Below are 9,862 nucleotides of genomic sequence, written 5' to 3' on the forward strand. Positions count from 1 at the left end.
TTCTAGTTTTTTAGACATATGTACGGGCAGACATAGATCACAGGTGCACGCACTATAGTTTAATACTAGAATAGCAACTGAGACAAACATCTAAACAAAGGTGTGCACAATCTACACTTTCATCTTTCAAGAATTAAAGACAAAGAATTTACCTTTCATGTAAAACAGGAGAAATAGGAGAAATAAAGAGATGTTCATCTAATAGCTGAAACGAACAATGTGAAATCAAAAAACCTGGGATAAATCCCAGCTTTGCATCTTGACCGAATTGTGTGATCCTATGCAAATCTCACTTTTGTGTTTGATTTAATAAGTTGTAATGTTGCACCATAGATATTTAGAATCGAGGTCACATATACGATGCACTTGACACTTGACTTTCATGTAGCTTCTGCCTGCCAGTCACACCCCAATGAGACGTGTCAAGAATTAAAGGCAAAATAATAATCTTTGATGTGAAATAGGAAAAACAAAAAGATGTCCATTTAGTGGCTGAATTGTACAAAGTGAATGCAAAAACTTGTGTGCTGCCCGTGCACTCTGTATTCCAGGTAAAGGACGTGGTGATAATCGAGGGCTGTTGCCCTGGTGCATTGCTCTATCGAGAAGAGGTCCATCATCCTGGGAAAAGCTGTGACCTGAAGGGGCCATTTCCCTGTGTGTGCTGTTACAAAGCCCGTAAGCCAGGAGAGGGCCATGGTGAGGTGAGGGAGCTGTTGCTCTGGAGCAGCGTACATCTGTGAAGGAGAAGTAAGTCATTATCTGCAGAGGAAGAGCAACGATTCAACTATCCTACAATTCAGGAGGACCCAAGATCTGCCTGGATTCAGGTAGGTTTACTGTGTAAACGGAGGAGGGTGTGGACACCTGCAGCCTCTATCGTAGCATCCAGACTTCTGATCACCGATGGGCCGCAGATGTGTGCCAGGGTGCTCCAAGTGAGTAATGGCCACCATGCCTCGGGGGCAACTTGATCTGACTGACATGCAATGGTGAGGAGGCACTTTGACCTTCTCAAAAGCATCATGGAAAATCTAAGACTTGAAATCACTAGTGTGGCCTAGCTGGGATGTTGCCTCATGTAAATGGTATGAAACCATCATCCTTTGACAGGGAAGTGGGATTCGAGGGCTGACCCATGGAAAGCTAGTGTGCCTGCCTTAAGAATACTGTGTATATTATTTGCACACAAAATACATGGAAGGAGGTACATGTACACCCATGCCCCAACCATGTAATGCCTACCAGATGCACAAAAATAAAAGTTCTGTTTTTTTTTTCAAAGCCGCACAAAATTTATCCTTTGAGGCTATTTCCTCTTCATAAATTTACTGCAGAATGCAGCATCCATGAAAAGAGGAAATAACAAGAAGAAATTAGGATACTTCTTGTTACGCCAGCCTCAAGCAGATTCACCAGTTTAGTGCAAACCTATGTTTACAAGTCTTTGTAAATATGAGTTTGCATCAAAATAAATGGGTGGATGCATGGGAATGTCCTTGCACCACCCATCTAACACCCTACCTGACTAAGGTAATGCAAGGCAGGCAATGTGCTGCCTTGCGTTAGTGTTCTTTTACAAATCCCGAAATAGATTTTGTGCCAGAAAAGTGATGCAAGCCAGGTGCAAAATTTGGGCCTCTTATTATACATTTATTTTTGAGAAACTCTCCCCCAAGAAATTGGCAACAAGGAGAAAAATGACCACATCTGTACTGCTTAGTTGAGAAGACTGGATTTTAAAATATCTTTTGAGGTTAAGGCACCTGCTGCAGAGATCTTTATGTTTTCAGTAAATCTGAGGGAATAATAATAATGGTTAGATAACTGTGGTGTTTGCTAAAAAGATCTGTGTTTTGTCCAGTCCTAGTTTTGGCTCAAAGTAGAATAGGGAGTTACTGTGTTTCCTGCAAAGCACATCATGCAACATGCAGATGACCGATTTTTATTTTATGTAGCTAGGTAAATGGGTTACTGATTTTACTAAAGAGATCCTTTTTTACTTATAGTTGCATTGTAATCTTATAATATAGCACAGTGAGCTATCAAGGATGTTATATGATTCTTACATCTTGTAACCCTCCATGTCATATGTAACATATCTTGTACAATGATTTACAAACTTGTATGATTTGTTGTCAATGTATGTGTGATGTAAAGCGCTCCAACGCCCTACATTGGGATGAGTAGCGCTATAAAAGAAATAAAAAGTAGTGGAACTTACATTGTTATTTTCTATACATATTGGGATAGACCAACACATCTGACATTCTTACAGTGCAGGCATATCGTTTATGTACAAGGACTGAACAAAGTCAAACGCAAGCCTCTCTTCAGTACGTGTGAAATGCTAACAAGCAGTTTGTCTTTTTTTCCCCTCTGCATTTTCTTGTAGGTGTGAAGCTCAGAAAACTCCTAGCCAGGATACTAAAGCAAGAGACGGCCTGATGGCCCATTAAATGTGTCCCTTGCTATGGGTCCAGCTGAGTCTGAAATAAGAAAGAATCCTCACCGCCTGCACGTTGTTGCTCGGATCAAAAGCAGACAAAGTGCAGGCACTGCTGAATGTGTCCCGTGTTTTTAAATTGCACCGTAATGAGTCCCGCACACTTTACAATGGGGCCCAACTTCTTGACAGAGGGGACGGCGTTCACCCTGTCAAAATTGTGGGTGGACGCCTTCTACCCCCTTGGACCCCTGACTTGTGCCCTGCTTATGCAGCTGCTTTACCCTCAGTTCCTTTATGGAATCACCCTGTGTGCAGGTGAGGAAATTGAGCCTTGTGTTGTCATGAAGTTCTTTAACTCCTTCTCTGCTGAACAATAATGTGACCAAAACCTATTAGCACAAACAATGGCATTTACTTACCCCAGGGGGTGCTAATGTCATGATTTTATTTCAGTTCCTTAATAGACTAAACACACATTTTCCAAAAAGGACACAGAGGTTCTTAGACTTCCCAATTGGGATTACGTTTTTTGTTTAAGGGCATTTAACCAGGTAAATGGAAACAAACAGTTTTAGCAAGATACAATAACAACTATTCTTCATTTTTAATTTCTGTTGGTAAAATGGTAGAGACTCAGTTCTGAGAGAAACGGTCCTCAATAATAAGGGTTGACTCAAAAGGGTCCGAAATCAGTAAATTAAAAATATGAAAGTTTATTAGAAATATTAAAGTGCAATACAGAAGAGAACAATTTAGTTAGTCTCCAGAAATCAGTCATAAGGTTCAGAAATTAATTGCCATGAAGGCTCTTAGCATTTTAAATAGATGCAGCACGAGCAATTCAGCAAAAAGGACTGAATCCAGTGTGTGCAGCAAATCAATACCAAGCATTGAAAATGCAATAGATCTCGCCTTGTATTAAGTTAAAGCCATTTGCTTTGCTAATGGTATAGTATAGCAAAGCAAATGGCTTTAACTTAATTAAAGGCGAGACCTATTGCATTTTTAATGCTTGTTTCACAGTCCAACTGGGAAAATGTGGGACCATTTCCCATGCTTATTCCAGGGCTGACTATTTTCCAAGTTTGATGTTATCTTGATCAGGTACCAGAAATAAAGGAATGTTGTGAATAGTGTGTAGGTGTGCATGCTTTTTACAGAGATTTATATAGCACGAACCTGACCTCAATCGGGTAAGAGAGTGCTTTGCATAACACCAGTTGTGTTACATGAGGACACATTCATTTTTTTGTTAGGCATTGGGAGATTAAGTGATGTGCCCAGAATCACCGGATATTCAGCTTCGTTGCCGAGACTTAAACCCAGTTCTCCAGATTCAAGGGCGAGCGCCTTAGCCATTAGGCCAACTTCTCTCCCCTTATGCTTGTATAGTAGGATTGCAGTTGACATTATACAGAATAGTGAAGACAGCTTGAAGTTGAATATGGGCTTTCAAAATGACAATTTCAGTGTGGCTGTACTACAACTGGCAAGGAAATATCCTGAATTTATAGACGAAAGGCCTCAGTTCCTTCTAAAAGTGCTAACAGTGCTCTGGGGGCTGCAGCAACTGAGAGCCTGGTGAATGGAGAATCCATTGAAGGTTCCTATATTCCACTCCAAAGTTCTTTCTTAATTACAAATCTATGTTTGAATCTCTGGCATGCTATAAGGTATGCCCTCTGTCCAAGGGTGCAAAACATTATCTGAAGAACAACCCACCCATTAACTGACAAATAGTCCCTTGAATGCACCACTCTGCGCTGGAGTCAGTTTTACGAATGAATGGCCGAAATCACCAAAAATAATCCATGAAATTTAGTTCAAATATCCTTTTTATTTTGGATCCATAATGTTCATTTTTGTATAATTACATGTTATTTCACGAAGTTACGTTATGTACTGAACGGACTAGGCCCATTAAACAAATCATGCCCAAAGCATTTTGGACAAGCTGTCCTTCTTTGGGGACACAGATTGTACCCCCATCAAAAAACTGAATTAATTGTGCCTCTCTTCTCTCTCACGTACTTTTACTCAAGATACCTCATCTCCAATCTGTGAAGAATTGAACCCAAATTCTGATCATGCCACATAGAGCACCCAGGACCATGAACCTTCCCTGCCGCTGCTCCTGTGTGCTCTATGCAGCTAGACCAGAGGAGGTCATTGCGACCAAATTGCGACTCGTTGAGGACATAAAGTCCCATAACAGATTTTAATTTTGGTCAAATGTAGGCGCGCAGACTCTGAATAAAGATGCTGCATTGGGTGCAGCCGAGGGCATTTCAAAGGAGAATTCTGAGCCCTAATATATTATAGGGGGCGACGGGGGGGAGGGAGGAAAAGCGAAAGCACGCGTACGGACAAAAATATGCACGCGTGTGTCAAAGATGGCGTCGGGCAGTCCACATGCGCGTGCATTTTTTTGCCCATTGGTGCATTTTTAGCTTTGCGGAAGGCGAGAGCAGCCATCTTTGTCCATCTGGACGCGCGTGCATTTAGCTTTGGCTGAATCGATTCCAAAAGGCCCTCTCCATGGCGAGAGCAACGCATGTGCTGCTTTTGCCAGGCGAGACCTAAAAAATCGGGCTGCATCCCTTGATGCTCAGAGAAAGTGTCCTACAGATCCCCAAAACCACTGCTTTCTATAGGAAATTTCACAATGGAAAGCAATGGAAATCGCACAGTCAGCATAAAGTGAGCAAAAGTATCAACACATCATCAAATCAAAATACAGCATTACAAATCGACATAAAATACCACTATCCTAGCACTATCCCCCGTAAATGAACAATAATAAGCTCCCTCTGACCTACATTCATTAGATGTGTTAGTACACATGTAATTACATAAGGAAAGTTCTCATAAGTTAATAGCCTTCAGTGAGTGAGAAGGAAGATCCATGAACAGTAATGAAAGGCTTTCTCCGAAGTTCTTTGAGAACAGAGTGTCATCCATCACAAAGCATCAGTGTACATTTTACTGTGTGTGGTGTCAGTGAGAATTAAATACACAGTAAATATTATGGCTGCTCCAGGAAACAAGATGGAGTTGAGGCCTAGTTGATCCCTAGTTTGGCCTACACAGGAATACATAGTCCTGTACATCACAGTGTTATCTTTTCAATTGCAAAAGGTTTATGCTAATAGGCAAACATGATTCTAATCAGAAAATATGCACAACACTATCATCACCAACAGTAAAAACCAGAGATCTGGCATTGGTGTTAATGTTTCACCAAATACTGTTGATGGTTAGCCTGCATGGAGGTGTACTGAACATTATGTATTCACCTCTTTGCTAATGTGTAAATCAGGGGTGTCCAAACCTGTCCTGGCGGGCCGTATCCATGCCAGATTTTTGGGATATCCCCATCTGGGGATCACGGTTCGATCCCCGGCACTGGCGGCAGATTAGCCCAGCACCACGTGACTCTGGGAAATAGCTGGCGCCGCGGCTAGGGAGGCTGACTCCGGAATCTGGAGATCACGGTTCGATCCCCGGCACCGGCGGCAGATTAGCCCAGCACCACGTGACTCTGGGAAATAGCTGGCGCCGCGGCTAGGGAGGCTGACTCCGGAATCTGGAGATCACGGTTCGATCCCCGGCACCGGCGGCAGATTAGCCCAGCACCACGTGACTCTGGGAAATAGCTGGCGCCGCGGCTAGGGAGGCTGACTCCGGAATCTGGAGATCACGGTTCGATCCCCGGCACCGGCCGCAGATTAGCCCAGCACCACGTGACTCTGGGAAATAGCTGGCGCCGCGGCTAGGGCGGCTGACTCCGGAATCTGGAGATCAGGGTTCGATCACCGGCACCGGCCGCAGATTAGCCCAGCACCATGTGACTCTGGGCAATAGCTGGCGCCGCGGCTAGGGCGGCTGACTACGGAATCTGGGGATCACGGTTCGATCCCCGGCACCGGCGGCAGATTAGCCCAGCACCATGTGACTCTGGCCAATAGCTTGCTTAATCTTCCCGACGACCCCTAGCGCCTAGAGACCCTTACGGGTGATTGTGCGCTTTACAAATGTGGATTATTATTATTATTATTTGGGCCGATTCCGATCCGGTTCGTAAAAGCACATCTGCCCGAATCTGTTGGACAACCACGTACGCCCGGGAGAGGACTGCCCGGGACCCGTGGAGCCCGTCCTGGTCACTCTGACCTGTCATCGGCCTGGAGAAGGGAGCGCCGGACGCCCGGGGGGAGGACTGCCCGGGACCCGTGGAGCCCGTCCTGGGCACTCTGACCTGCCGTCGGCCCGGGGAAGGGAGCCCCGGACGCCCGGGGGGAGGACTGCCCGGGACCCGTGGAGCCCGTCCTGGGCACTCTGACATGCCGCTGACCCGGGGAAGGGAACCCCGGACGCCCGGGAACCGTGGAGCCCGTCCTGGGCACTCTGAGTAGCCGTTTTCCCGGGGAAGGGAGCCCCGGACGCCCGGGACTCGTGGAGCCCGTCCTGGGCACTCTGGCATGCCGTTGGCCCGGGGAAGGGAGCCCCGGACGCCCGAGGCCCGTGGAACCCATCCTGGGCACTTTGACATGCCGTTGGCCTGGGGAAGGGAGCCCCGGACGCCCGGGGGGAGGACTGCCAGGGACCCGTGGAGCCCGTCCTGGGCACTTTGACCTGCCGTTGGCCTGGAGATGGAAGCCCCGGACGCCCGGGGGAGGACTGCCCAGGACCCATGGAGTCCGTCCCTGGTACTTTGCCATGCTGTTGGCCTCCTGAAGATGGGTGCCCCGGACGCCCGGAGAAGGACTGCCCGGGACGTATGGAGCCCATCCCGGGCACTTTTCCATGCCGTCGGCCTGGATGGAGCCCCGGACGCCCGGGGGACGACTGCCCAAGAGCCATGGAGCCCATCCTGGGAAAATTTGACAAGCCGTTGGCGTGGAGGAAGGAAGCCCCGGGTGGCCTAGGGAGGTGTTACCCAGGCATAGCCCATCTGGTCCCCCTGGCAGAGAACCACCAGCTTTGGAGGGGTGTCCGGGCGTACCCTGTCCCTAGTAATCCGGAGAGAAATTACCCCCCTTTCTTGCAATCTGTGCACGCGAGGTGACAGAGGGGACCCAAGGCGTGAAAGAACCCGACCTCATGGAGCCCTCGCTGGGATCCGGGCGGCGAATGGCACCTCATCGGGACTTCCAGGGAAGTTCGGCCATCTGGTCGCCCCATAGGAAAGCGTTGTGGGCGACCAGATGCCCGAGGGGATCCGGGCGACCAGATGGCCGAGGGAATCTGGGCAATCAGATGGCCGGGCATGGAAGTGAAGCCGCCTGGACTCTCCCGACCCCGTCCCCGGGACGCATGGAGCCCGTCCTGGGCACTTTTACATGCCTTCGGCCTGGAGCCCCCAGACACCCAGGGGAGGACCACCGTGAAAACCATGGAGCCCGACCTGGGCACTCTGCCGTGCCGTCAGCCTGGATGGAGCCCCGGACGCCCGGGGGACGAAGGCCCGGGACGCATGGAGCCCGTCCTGGGCACTTTTCCATGCCATCAGCCTGGAGCGCCCCGACACCCAGGGGGAGACCACACTGAAAACCACGGAGCCCGACACGGGCACTCTGCCATGCCGTCAGCCTGGATGGAGCCCCAAACGCCCGGGGGGAGGACTGCCCGGGACCCGTGGAGCCCGTCCTGGTCACTCTGACCTGCCGTCGGCCCGGGGAAGGGAGCCCCGGACGCCCGGGGGGAGGACTGCCCGGGACCCGTGGAGCCCGTCCTGGGGACTCTGACCTGCCGTCGGCCCGGGGAAGGGAGCCCCGGACGCCCGGGGGGAGGACTGCCCGGGACCCGTGGAGCCCGTCCTGGGGACTCTGACCTGCCGTCGGCCCGGGGAAGGGAGCCCCGGACGCCCGGGGGAGGACTGCCCGGGACCCGTGGAACTCGTCCTGACATGCCGCTGACCCGGGGAAGGGAACCCCGGACGCCCGGGAACCGTGGAGCCCGTCCTGGGCACTCTGACAAGCCGTTGGACCGGGGAAGGGAGCCCGGATGCCCGGGACTCGTGGAGCACGTCCTGGGCACTCTGGGATGCCGTTGGCCCGGGGAAGGGAGCCCCGGACGCCCGGGGCCCGTGGAGCCCATCCTGGGCACTTTGACATGCCGTTGGCCTGGGGAAGGGAGCCCCGGATGCCCGGGGGGGGGAGGACTGCCAGGGACCCGTGGAGCCCGTCCTGGGCACTTTGACCTGCCGTTGGCCTGGAGATGGAAGCCCTGGACGCCCGGGGGAGAACTGCCCGGGACCCATGGAGCCCGTCCCGGGTACTTTGCCATGCTGTTGGCCTCCTGGAGATGGGTTCCCCCGGACGCCCGGGGGAGGACTGACCGGGACTTATGGAGCCCGTCCCGGGCACTTTTCCATGCCGTTGGACAAGGATTGAGCCCAGGACGCCCGGGGGACGACTGCCCAAGAGCCATGGAGTCCGTCCTGGGCAATTTGACAAGCCGTTGGCCTGGAGGAAGGAAGCCCCGGGTGGCTTAGGGAGGTGTTACCCAGGCATAGCCCATCTGGTCCCCCTGGCAGAGAACCACCAGCCTTGGAGGGGTGTCCGGGCGTACCCTGTCCCTAGTAATCCGGAGGGAAATTACCCCCCTTTCTTGCAATCTGTGCACGCGAGGTGACAGAGGGGACCCAAGGTGCGAAAGTACCCGACCTCCTGGAGCCCTCGCTGGGATCCGGGAGGCGAATGGCACCTCATCGGGACTTCCAGGGCGACCAGATGGCCGAGGCGAGAGGGGGGACCAGATGGCCGGGACCAAAATGAAGCCAATCTGCCTGCCCCAGAGCTGCAGGGCTCTGGGGCTGCAGGGTTCCGGGGGCTGCAGAGCTGCAGGTCTCTGGGGCTGCAGGGCTCCGGGGCTTCAGGCCTCCCCGGGCCCTGATGGACCCTCCGTCCCGGGCACCTCCGACCCCCGGCCGGCTTGCAGGACGGAGGGGGGATTCCCGCACCACCGGGCCCTGCCGGACGGGGCTCAAGCCCCGGGCCCAGTCCCCGGCCCCAGTCCCGGCTTTCCGAACCCTAGGCCGGGCCGGGGAGAGCCTCCCCTGGGCCCCCGGTGGACCCTCTATCCCGGGCGCCCCGGACCCCCGGCCGGCTTGCAGGACGGAGGGGTACCAGCACCCTCGGGCCTGGCCAGATGGAGTTCAAGCCCCGGGTCCGGTCCCACCTTCCGAAACCCTAGCCAGGCTGGGGAGAACCTCCCCGGGCCCCGGTGGAGCCCCGTCCCCAGCGCCCGGACCCTCTGGTGGCCTGCGGGACAGGGGGCTCCAGCACCCTCGGGCCTGGCCAGATGGAGTTCAAGCCCCGGGTCCGGTCCCACCTTCCGAACCCTAGCCAGGCTGGGGAGAGCCTCCCCGGGCCCCAGTGGAGCCCCGTCCCCAGCGCCCGGACCCTCTGG

The sequence above is a fragment of the Lissotriton helveticus genome, chromosome 2_1 (assembly GCF_964261635.1).
Source record: "Lissotriton helveticus chromosome 2_1, aLisHel1.1, whole genome shotgun sequence".
NCBI lineage: Eukaryota > Metazoa > Chordata > Amphibia > Caudata > Salamandridae > Lissotriton > Lissotriton helveticus.